Source organism: Panthera tigris, chromosome D1 (genome assembly GCF_018350195.1).
Source record: "Panthera tigris isolate Pti1 chromosome D1, P.tigris_Pti1_mat1.1, whole genome shotgun sequence".
Classification (NCBI taxonomy): Eukaryota; Metazoa; Chordata; class Mammalia; order Carnivora; family Felidae; genus Panthera; species Panthera tigris.
The window spans coordinates 72,850,815-72,860,485 of NC_056669.1; positions in this window are offsets into that span (position 1 = coordinate 72,850,815).

The following is a 9,671-nucleotide window of genomic DNA, read 5'->3' on the forward strand; positions in this document are numbered from 1 at the left end:
TATGAAATAAAGGAAGATACTTTTAAAATGAGAACACATTCTTTTTTAGGATACAGATACTTAAAGATTGAAGTCTATCAGAACTAGGAAGAATACAAACTCAATATCTGCTCTCACTTTCATACCTCTCTTCTTTTTAATTTGCTCTCCTTTAATGATTTAATTAAGTGGCCATAATTATGCCATAATGCAATGAAATGTTTAAGTGAGAAAGTTCTGTAGTGCTTTTAAAGTAAATTTATATTGTTGTCACTCATAAAGTTAGTCTTTTATGGGTGCTTATCATCCCCTGTCTCAATAAGTCTCTTTGATGGTAATAATTCTTCTGAGAAGATCATAGTTTCCCCAGTGTTTCCTGTTAACTTCTTCCTCCTTTCAGCAAATTTAACTGCCAGAAATTCTTCTATTGAATAACTTTTGCTACCACTTCAGATCATTTTTGTTGTTGTTGTTTATATTTTTGCTTTCAATTCTATCACTTAAGATCAGGTTCTGCTACATATAACAGAAAAACCAAAGATAACAGTGTTTTAATTTAAATATGAGTTTCTCCCTCTTACACAAAAGAAATCTGGAGGTAGGTGGTGTCCAGGTTTCTACCTCTCTGCTCTGGTATCCTCAGTGCATAGTTTTTATCCTTAAGTTACCTCATTCTCACTGTCCAGGATTGTTTTTGGAGGCAGTGGGGAAGGGAGGAAAAGGAAGTTTCCCCAGTTGAATCAGCCTCCCGGAGGCAGTTTTCTTGGAGGACCACACAGCATTGGAACTTATGTCTCTCGGCCATGTAGCTGCTAGGAAAGCCGAGAAATACATGTGGCAATTGGACCAGCTAATAGTTAGGATCTTTAAAGAAGAAGGAAAGAGGTCATGTTTGGTAGGCAACTTTTGGTTTTAACCCAGACAGCTTTACTGGCTACCTAAATATCTGTGCACACTCTTCTGAAACATAGAAAACACTCAACTTTCTCTTCCCAAAAAGGAAATACCCCAAATTCAGTCCATTATTGCATATAGCTCAAAGACCATGATGTCTTTGTATAGTCCCCTCTATCAGGTTAGGATGTGGCGCCTAATGTTCTGGCCATCTACAAACTAAAAAGCAAGGTGTCTGTCACCTGAGAACCAAATGCATAATGGTGAAATAGGTACAGGATAACTGCAATAAAATCAGTTGTTATTTCTGTTTATTTATTTCTGTTTCTAAAATCCCCTTTTAGAAAAGGGGAAAATGGGAAACATAACAGTCTCTGATCCATAACACTTAAAAGGCACTGCTTGGCAAAAATAGCAAGGTCTCTCTGCTCTGTCCATAAATATATTTCTGAGTTTTCCAATCAGGCAAACCCGGATTCACCTTTCTGGTGAATTCATGTATTTGAGTGGGCATTGGAAAGTGTGCCTGTCTTTGGGGTGGACAGCTTTAGTACTTCACTTTCTGTTATGATGGGTTTAGGGGTTTGAGGATTGTTTTAGATAGTTACAGGCTGTTGTAGGCCAGGTTTAGGGTTTGTGTCTGTTTTTGTTTGGTTTTATTTTTTGGCAAAATGTTCCCTAAAAACTTAGTAAGTTACTGGTCCGTCTTTTTAAATTATTACCATGAGTAACCACAAAGATCTTGTCAAGTCACAAGGTTCTTTGTTAAACTTCATCTTTTACTTGCTGGCTTCTGTGTTCTCTCTCTTCTCTTGGGTCTTAAATGAATGGTACTATTTGGGACCATTTTAAACTATGGGCTTGGATGGGATGGCAATAGTCATCAGTCAGATCTTTTTCCTTAGGATTGCTCCCATTACTTGGCAGAAAATGCTTAAGGGAAGGTTTATGAAAAAGTTGAAGAAGCTTTAGCAGCTTCCTCAGAACCCTTACTTACAAATGTTTCAGTTTAGAATATGGTCGTAGCTGACTTTTTCAGTTCTTCAGGGCTCTAGATTTAGGACTTTGTCAATTTATTTTGTAGAGAGCAATTCCTTGGCAAAGCTATATTCCTTTCCATCTGTGCAGTCTTGTTAACCTTAGCCTGAATCACATCTGTCTTGTAAGACTTTGCTGAAAGAGGCTAAAAGCAGCTCACACATGCTAACATTCTGAAGTTCTACCACCATTTCCTCTAACACCTTAACCTTAGTGGCATGAGGTCTGACTGCCCAAAGCCCTACCTCCTCAACTAAGCTAACTCCATATATAAGATCCTTCTACTAGCTGTACCTTACTTCTAGCTACCAAATTTCTATCAAGGTCAAGATTCCTGGTTGTAGATAATGGAACCTTCTTTAGCTCTGAAACACAATGGGATTGTTTAAGGGGTGCATATAGTTCACAGACTCTTTGGGAAGGCTGATGAAACAGAACCTAGGTTGAGCTTCATAGGAACGGCATCATAAGAGCGGGCTGCCAAAGAAGCTGCTGCTTTTGGAACAATCAAGAAACTGCCTGCCAGACCAAGAAGCCTCCTGCTGGATTAAGGAAACTGTGAACAGTTGCCTGCTCCAGAGCTACACCACCTCTGCTGTGCTTTGTGTTGGCAAAAGTGGGTACCTCCTGTGCTCCCTCTCTCCCCATGTAACTCGGTTCTGGGCAAAAGTCTCAAGTGAGTGCATCTGATTGACTGGACCAGTCATATCTGGAATCCTAGCTGCAAGGGAGGTTGGGAAATCATAGTTTTTAACTTTACTGCCTCTGTAGTACAATAAGGCATGTTTAAAGCTGCTGAGTGAAACAATCCACCTCGTAATTTTACATTCTTTCTCTTAACATTAATAATTTTTATAACTTTTAGTCCTCGTTTTACAAAATTTTTATTTTTATTTATTTAAAAAAATTTTTTTAATGTTTATTTTTGAGACAATGTGAGAAACAGAGTGTAAGCAGCAGAGGGGCAGACAGAGGGAGACACAGAATCCGAAGCGGGCTCCAGGCTCTGAGTTGTCAGCCCAAAGCCCAACGCAGGGCTCAAACTCACAAACTGTGAGATCATGACCTGAGCCAAAGTCAGACGCTTAACCGACTGAGCCACTCAGGCGCTCTCGTATTACAAAATTTTTAAACAATCACTGTATATTCCAAAGATACCTAAGATTTTTTCTTCTCTTAAATCACGGATCCCAAAATTAAATATAGCAATCCAGAAAGTTCTGCTTGCATACAGATTTAAAAAACACATAAAAATCACTCAATAGAATAATGCTGTGTTTCTTTAGAGATGGAGAAGGATTCCTATCTCTATTGTTTAAATTGTAGGAAACATTAAAAAATGATCTGGCATATTCTTTTGTTGATGACTGTGTGACGAGAAACTAATAAGACAGCTATTCACCTAGGCTAAACTTTTTTAGATGGTGGACTGTGGTTCAATCAAAGTAATTAGAAACAACAATATTGTACTATGATTATGTAATGTGATAAATATGGATACAGGGCACTCATGACAATATATAAATATATCAAAGTAATATGTTGTACACCTTACATTTACACAATGTTGTATGTCAAATACATTCAATTAAAAAAATAATTGGTGAGAGGGGCGCCTGGGTGGCTTAGTCAGTTAAGCATCCCACTTGATCTCAGCTCGGGTCTTAATCTCAGGGCCGTGTGTTCAGGACCCATGCCGAACATGAAGCCAACTTAAAATATAATAATAATAAGGGGCACCTGGGTGGCTCAGTCGGCTAAGCGTCTGACTTCGGCTCAGGTCATGATATCACGGTTCTTGAGTTCAAGCCCTGCGTCAGGCTCTGTGCTGACAGCTCAAAGCCTGGAGCCTGCTTCAGGTTCTGTGTCTCCTTCTCTCTCTCTGCCCCTCCCCTGCTTTCACTCTGTCTCTCTCTCTCTCTCTCTCTCTCTCTCTCAAAAATAAATAAAAACATTAAAAAAAATAACTGGATGAGAATTTAGAGAAGTTTCTTAAAATGATTTTTTGGCATGGGTAATAAAGGGTGGATATTACTGTAGATCTACCTCACAGTAATTACAATAATTATAATTATTATAATTTATATTAAAAAAGGATTATTAGCTCAAGATTATTTATGGACATAAGGAATTCTACTTCTTATACATACCAGGCACTTATGAGTGAATATTGTTTCTTAAAGAGTTTCTAATAGTATTCTTTCCAGCTCTGTTAGAAAGTATTGGTCCTGTGTTTATATCATTCTTCTTAATACTTTTTAGGTATGTAGTAGTCTTTGGTTTAACTGACTTAGTGGTATGTATTTGTAATTTGGGTTTTTGTTTCACATACGAATTTTCATGAAGCATATAAATTTTATAGTATACTTTGGTATATATAGTTAAAATTAGATTTTAAAGGATGATACTTTATGATAGAATGATAGAATAGGATAGAGGATAGATACTTTATGATAGGATGATAGAATACTTGACTCTTGCTAAAAGAAACTGTAATTTAGGAGTAATGCTAAAAAAACTCTTTGAGATATGGCTCTACATTTTTTTAACCAAAATGTGTTTACAACAGCATTATTTTCTATGCTAACTGAACAGCTTTGTATGACCAAAGCCTAAATGCACATCTGTTTTTCACATGAAGAAAATTATAAAGAAAATTTTGATGGTTTGTAAGAATGTCATTTTTTTTAAATGTTCATTTATTTTTGAGAGCGAGAATGCAAGCAGGGGAGGGGCAGAGAGAGGGGTGGACAGAGGATCTGATGCAGGCTCTGCCCTGACAGCAGAGAGCCTGATGCAGGGCTCAAACCCATGAACTGCGAACTGTGAGATCATGACCTGAGCCTAAGTCAGACGCTCAACTAACTGAGCCACTCAGGCACCCCAAGAATATGATTTTTAAGACAGCCTAGTTAATAAAAGAGGGGGTGAGAAATCTATTTTATTTAGGAAGAAATTTTGACAAGCCTAATTTTGGTTAGTGCCTAATATTTAATCTTTGTTTTATAGATATACAGTACAATGAAGAAGAAATTGAAAAAGAGCCAGAGTTAGACGATGACCTTCTTCATTTTCATGCGAGATTTTTATTCCCTGCAGAGGCTGCTAAAGAAGTCTACTGTCACCCTTAACCACCGATGCCTCAACTTCAATTCATTTTGTTTTTTGAACTGAGAGACTAAGCTGTATTGAGTAAAATGCAAAGTGTACATTTTTGTTTCCTGTGGGTGAGATAATGAAAGATTATGACAACTTGCTTTCAAGTTGTGAGATTTGAGGGAAATCAAGGTCTTTTCCTTCCTTTTTTTCCATACAATATCATTGCAGGATTCCAGTCTTTCCTTACTCATGTTTTAACTTATTTTCTACATGAGTAGTTAGCTATGGATTAGTATTCATTTCTTAGACAATCCAAGAACTTAGCCAGAACAAGCAGCAGCAGTAAGTGTTAAAGACATCAAATTGAAAAATTTAGATTTATGGTTGCTAGCACTGCCAACCTGTTTACTGAGAAAAAAGCAAAACAAAATAAAACCAATAAAACCTCTGATTTAATTTAAGAATTTAGATTTTTTTCGACATATTGCCTATAGAATGTAGAAAAACCCCTACATTTCATGTTCACAGATGTCTATAGTTTTCTTTGCACAGCTTTTAGTTTACATTTTGCTTAACATTAGTATATTCTTTCAAAAGAATTTTTTGTAAGTTTATTTATTTTGAAAGAGACACAGACAGCACGAGCAGGGGAGGGACAGAGAGAGAGAATCCCAAGCAGGTTCTGTGCTGCCAGCTGCAGAGCCCATTGCTGGGCTCCAACCCATGAACTGTGAGATCATGACCCGAGCCAAAACCAAGAGTCAGATGCTCAACTGACTGAGCCACCCAGGTGTGCTGACATTAGTATATTCTTGATGAATGCCATGACCCAGCTTGGTTGTTAGCCAGCCCTGGACAGTGTCTTTTTCCTTACATGCTCACCCTTCGGGTTAACTTCAAAGCTGTGCATGCCTGTAAACAGGTTTTGTTTTGTTTATTACCTATTACAAGCAATAGATTTGGCTTTTGTTGTGCAAACTTCCTTACCTCTTTTTGTTTTATCCGTAGTAGTAAATATATTTTTCAAGACTTCCAGGATTATGAATATATATCTTGTAATAAAGTGTTAAAATATTTTGTTTTACAATTCTTCTAATTTTGCTGCTCCATGGCATTTAAAAATGGGTAGTGATTTCTTCCCATGTGATTTTTGTTTTAAGTTTATTTATTTATTTTGAGAGAGAGAGAGAGCACAGAAGGGGCAGAGAGAGGAGGGAGTTAGAATCCCAAGCAGGCTCCGCACTATCAGCACGGAGGCAGATGCAGGGCTCCAACTCATGAACTGGGAGATCATGACATAAGCTGAAGTTGGCTGTCTAACCGATGGAGCCGCCCAGGTGACCCTATTCCCACGTGATTTTAAACTTGTGACTTGTCTGAGTGCTTTGAAAGTGAGAGAGAAAAAAATAAGGTTCCATTTAGTTCTCTTTGCCTTCTCCCATGAATCGTTGTATTAAAATGTTATTTGTGTTCAATTTTAGTCCACGTTAAATGTAGATTTTTAATGATATGAGAGTATGTGTCATGTAACTAAATGGCCACCCTCATTTTAGATTCCCTGTGTGTGGAGTATGAAACCCATGGACAGCCTGTGCCATTCTGTATTTGTTTTGTACTATGCTGTGTTACCTGGTTTACAGTTCACGATTACCCTTCAATTGTTAAAGTGACTTGAGCTTGCTTTACTTTTGAATTTTACCTTTTCTGTTCTTGGTATGGCTACTTTGTAAATATTTCCTTGTTAGTATAGTGATGTCTTAAAGATATTTTCTTTTTTAAAACATTTGCCATGCCTCGTCATGTTTAAACGTCTTTGTGGTCGTACTGAAGCATCTTTGTCAAACACAACAATTTAAAACTCCTATCATCTTGTTCTATAGCATTGAGCAATGTTATCTTACAATTTGTAGCTTTTTTTTTTTCTGATTAACTCTCAGTTCTAATCTTGTGTACATTTATTGTTTCCTTTGGTGTGTATGTATTTTCACTCTCTTTGATATTTATAGTATGTCTCATTGAAATTCAGGATTGATACTAGGAAAAAGAAAACCACATTTGCAGAAAGAGCTAGTTAGGCAAGCAGGCAGTCACTTATAGAGGGGTTTCTGAGCACTGTGGAGAGTAATTCTAACCCTGAAGAAAATTTCTGACTCATTTATAGAGCTCCTGACACCTCTTCCACAGAGTGAACCAGCTTGTGAGCAAATGCATAGTATTCAGACTCTGATGAATGTCCCTTTGTCCAATTCTTTAGCTTTTTTTGTACCTTCGTTAAATAATAATAGTTTAAAAAAATATTTTGTGCATTCCAGCAGACATTTTGTGTCTTACGGTTGTTAATAAAGGAGAAAAATATTTTTTGTAATAGACCAGGACATGAATTTGGCAATCTCTGATTAAAAGAGAAGTAGCCTAGTTTTTTGTATTCGTTATTTTTGCCCAGATGATCTGAGGTTTAATTAAATTCTTTTCTTTCTATGAACTCTTCCCTTTTCCAGTTTTGTATTGACTTTCCCACTGTTGTGTTTCTAATGCACTCCCTGAGTCACTGGAGAAAGCTTTGAGGGATGTAGAATGTTATTCGCATCACTGGCAGCTGTCTTAGAGTTTTCCTGCCTCCAGCTTTTGGGGTTTATTATCAGGCCTTTCAAAGGAATTCTGCCCTTCCCTCACAGTCCCAAACTATTCATCTTTTCTCCGAGGGAGTCTGTTGTATTACTAATTAAGATGCTGAGGTGACTTTATTAAGACAGGATTAATTTATGAAAGATTTATGTAAAAATATAATAGAGGCCAAGTATTTTATTTCAAGGACAAGTTGAAGCCAGTTAATGCCCAGTAACTGTTTCATTCTTTTGTGAGGGCTCTGGTGACTTCTAGATAGTTCTATTTGCACCTCTCTATCCAGTTTCAGGGAATAAGAATGGAAGAGCCCTGGAGGCTCATGTACTGTAGCAGAGGTGGAGGGAGGAGCCCCTTTTCAGTGAAGGTGTTTCTTTCTTTGAAGCTGTTAAGTCCAAGATCTATTAGCACACATGAAGATGGTAAGCCCTTGCAACTTTCAGTATATCCATGTACCAATTTATATAGTCTCAAATGGAAAGATATTTTAGAAGCAATATGTGTACATTTATATGTAAGCTTGTGCCTAAAGTAGGTGTGGAGGGGAGACCATTAATTATTCTTTGTCTTCTGAAAAAAATTGTCTTCTGGAATTAAAAAGTGAAAAAAATTTGCCCTTCCTTTTCATGAAGGAAACCAGTGCTGCATAATCCATGCTTTATCAATATTTATTATGTTTTAAAAGATACTTAATAATGATGGCTTATACATCCTATTTTAAAGACCATTTATTTTATTTGTTATTACTAGATTTGGAGGATTTTGAAATTTTTTCAATTTAAATGTTGAATTAAAAATGTAACCTTTTATAAATACATGGCCAAAAAAGTTCTGTTAATTTTAAAGTTTGGACAGAAATTGTATTACTCTGAAGTGTACTTAGGCTTAATTCTTTTTGGCTTATTTAGAGAATTGGATCATTTTAAAAAAACTGCAAATAAATAAGTGGATTTTAATTTGGTAATCAGGAAGACACAAAGACTATACACGTTTGTTGTATTTGAGTTTGTTTTTTGATGATATGTTGTAAAAATTCTCCCAGTGCAATATTTGTCGGAATATATTATTCTAGTCATCATTTGTATAGCTTTGTTTTTAAGTATATTAAATGTAAAATCAGAAAAACATGTAATATTTGTGGTGATTTTCTGGGGAAAAAGGTAAACTTGACAGTGTTGAAAGAATGGATTCTTTGCAAAACACTATTTTATAGAGTCATAGAGTCTTGAGGCCTTAGAGATCATGTACCAATGAGGGAATTCCTTTTCCAGCATTCCTTTTCCAGCATTCCAGCAGTATCCAGCCCCTGCTTCCAGTGATAGCGTTGAAGTGGAAATCCCAGTGTTTTGCAGAGTGGTTTATTGGGCAAGTTTAGGGATTCATCAGATAACGTCCTTTGGAAGAAGTTATTTAATGATGTCAGTAATATCAGAAGAGGCCTTCTCCCCAGCTTAAGACTCCCTGGAGGAGGTAGCAGTTGAGAAATAGTGTAATTTGGGATTTTAGAATTCCATAGCTGGACCTAACCTTGTAGATCTCTTACTTGTTAAAACTGTGGCCCAGAAACTGTGACCTTCACTTAGCTAGTTGGTATCAGCGTGGGCACCCTGCTCACCTCCCAGTTCTGTGCTCTTTTCACTATGCATGCTGTTCTGCAGGTGAGTGAGAATGTAAATATCTACTTACTTACTGACAGTACCACTAAGTCTTACATTCACACCCTGCCTGATCCTGTAATTCTTACAACAGCCCTGCAGGGAAGATTTTACTATCTCACTTTTAGGGAAGTGGAAACCGAGGTAACTTGCCCACTGTCTGTCACACAACCAGTGATGATGCAGCTGGCAGTTGAGTGCAGGTCGGCCTGTGATTTTCTATAGATTACATACATTACTTTTAGTGATGTGAGGAAAAAACTAGGTAGGATCAGTGAGACTACTGGAATGCAAGATGCTGGGCATCTTACTATATCACTGCTACTTGTGTTCTGAACTTTGTAGTTAAAACTGATTTAAAAACTGGTATGGAGGTGGTAAAAC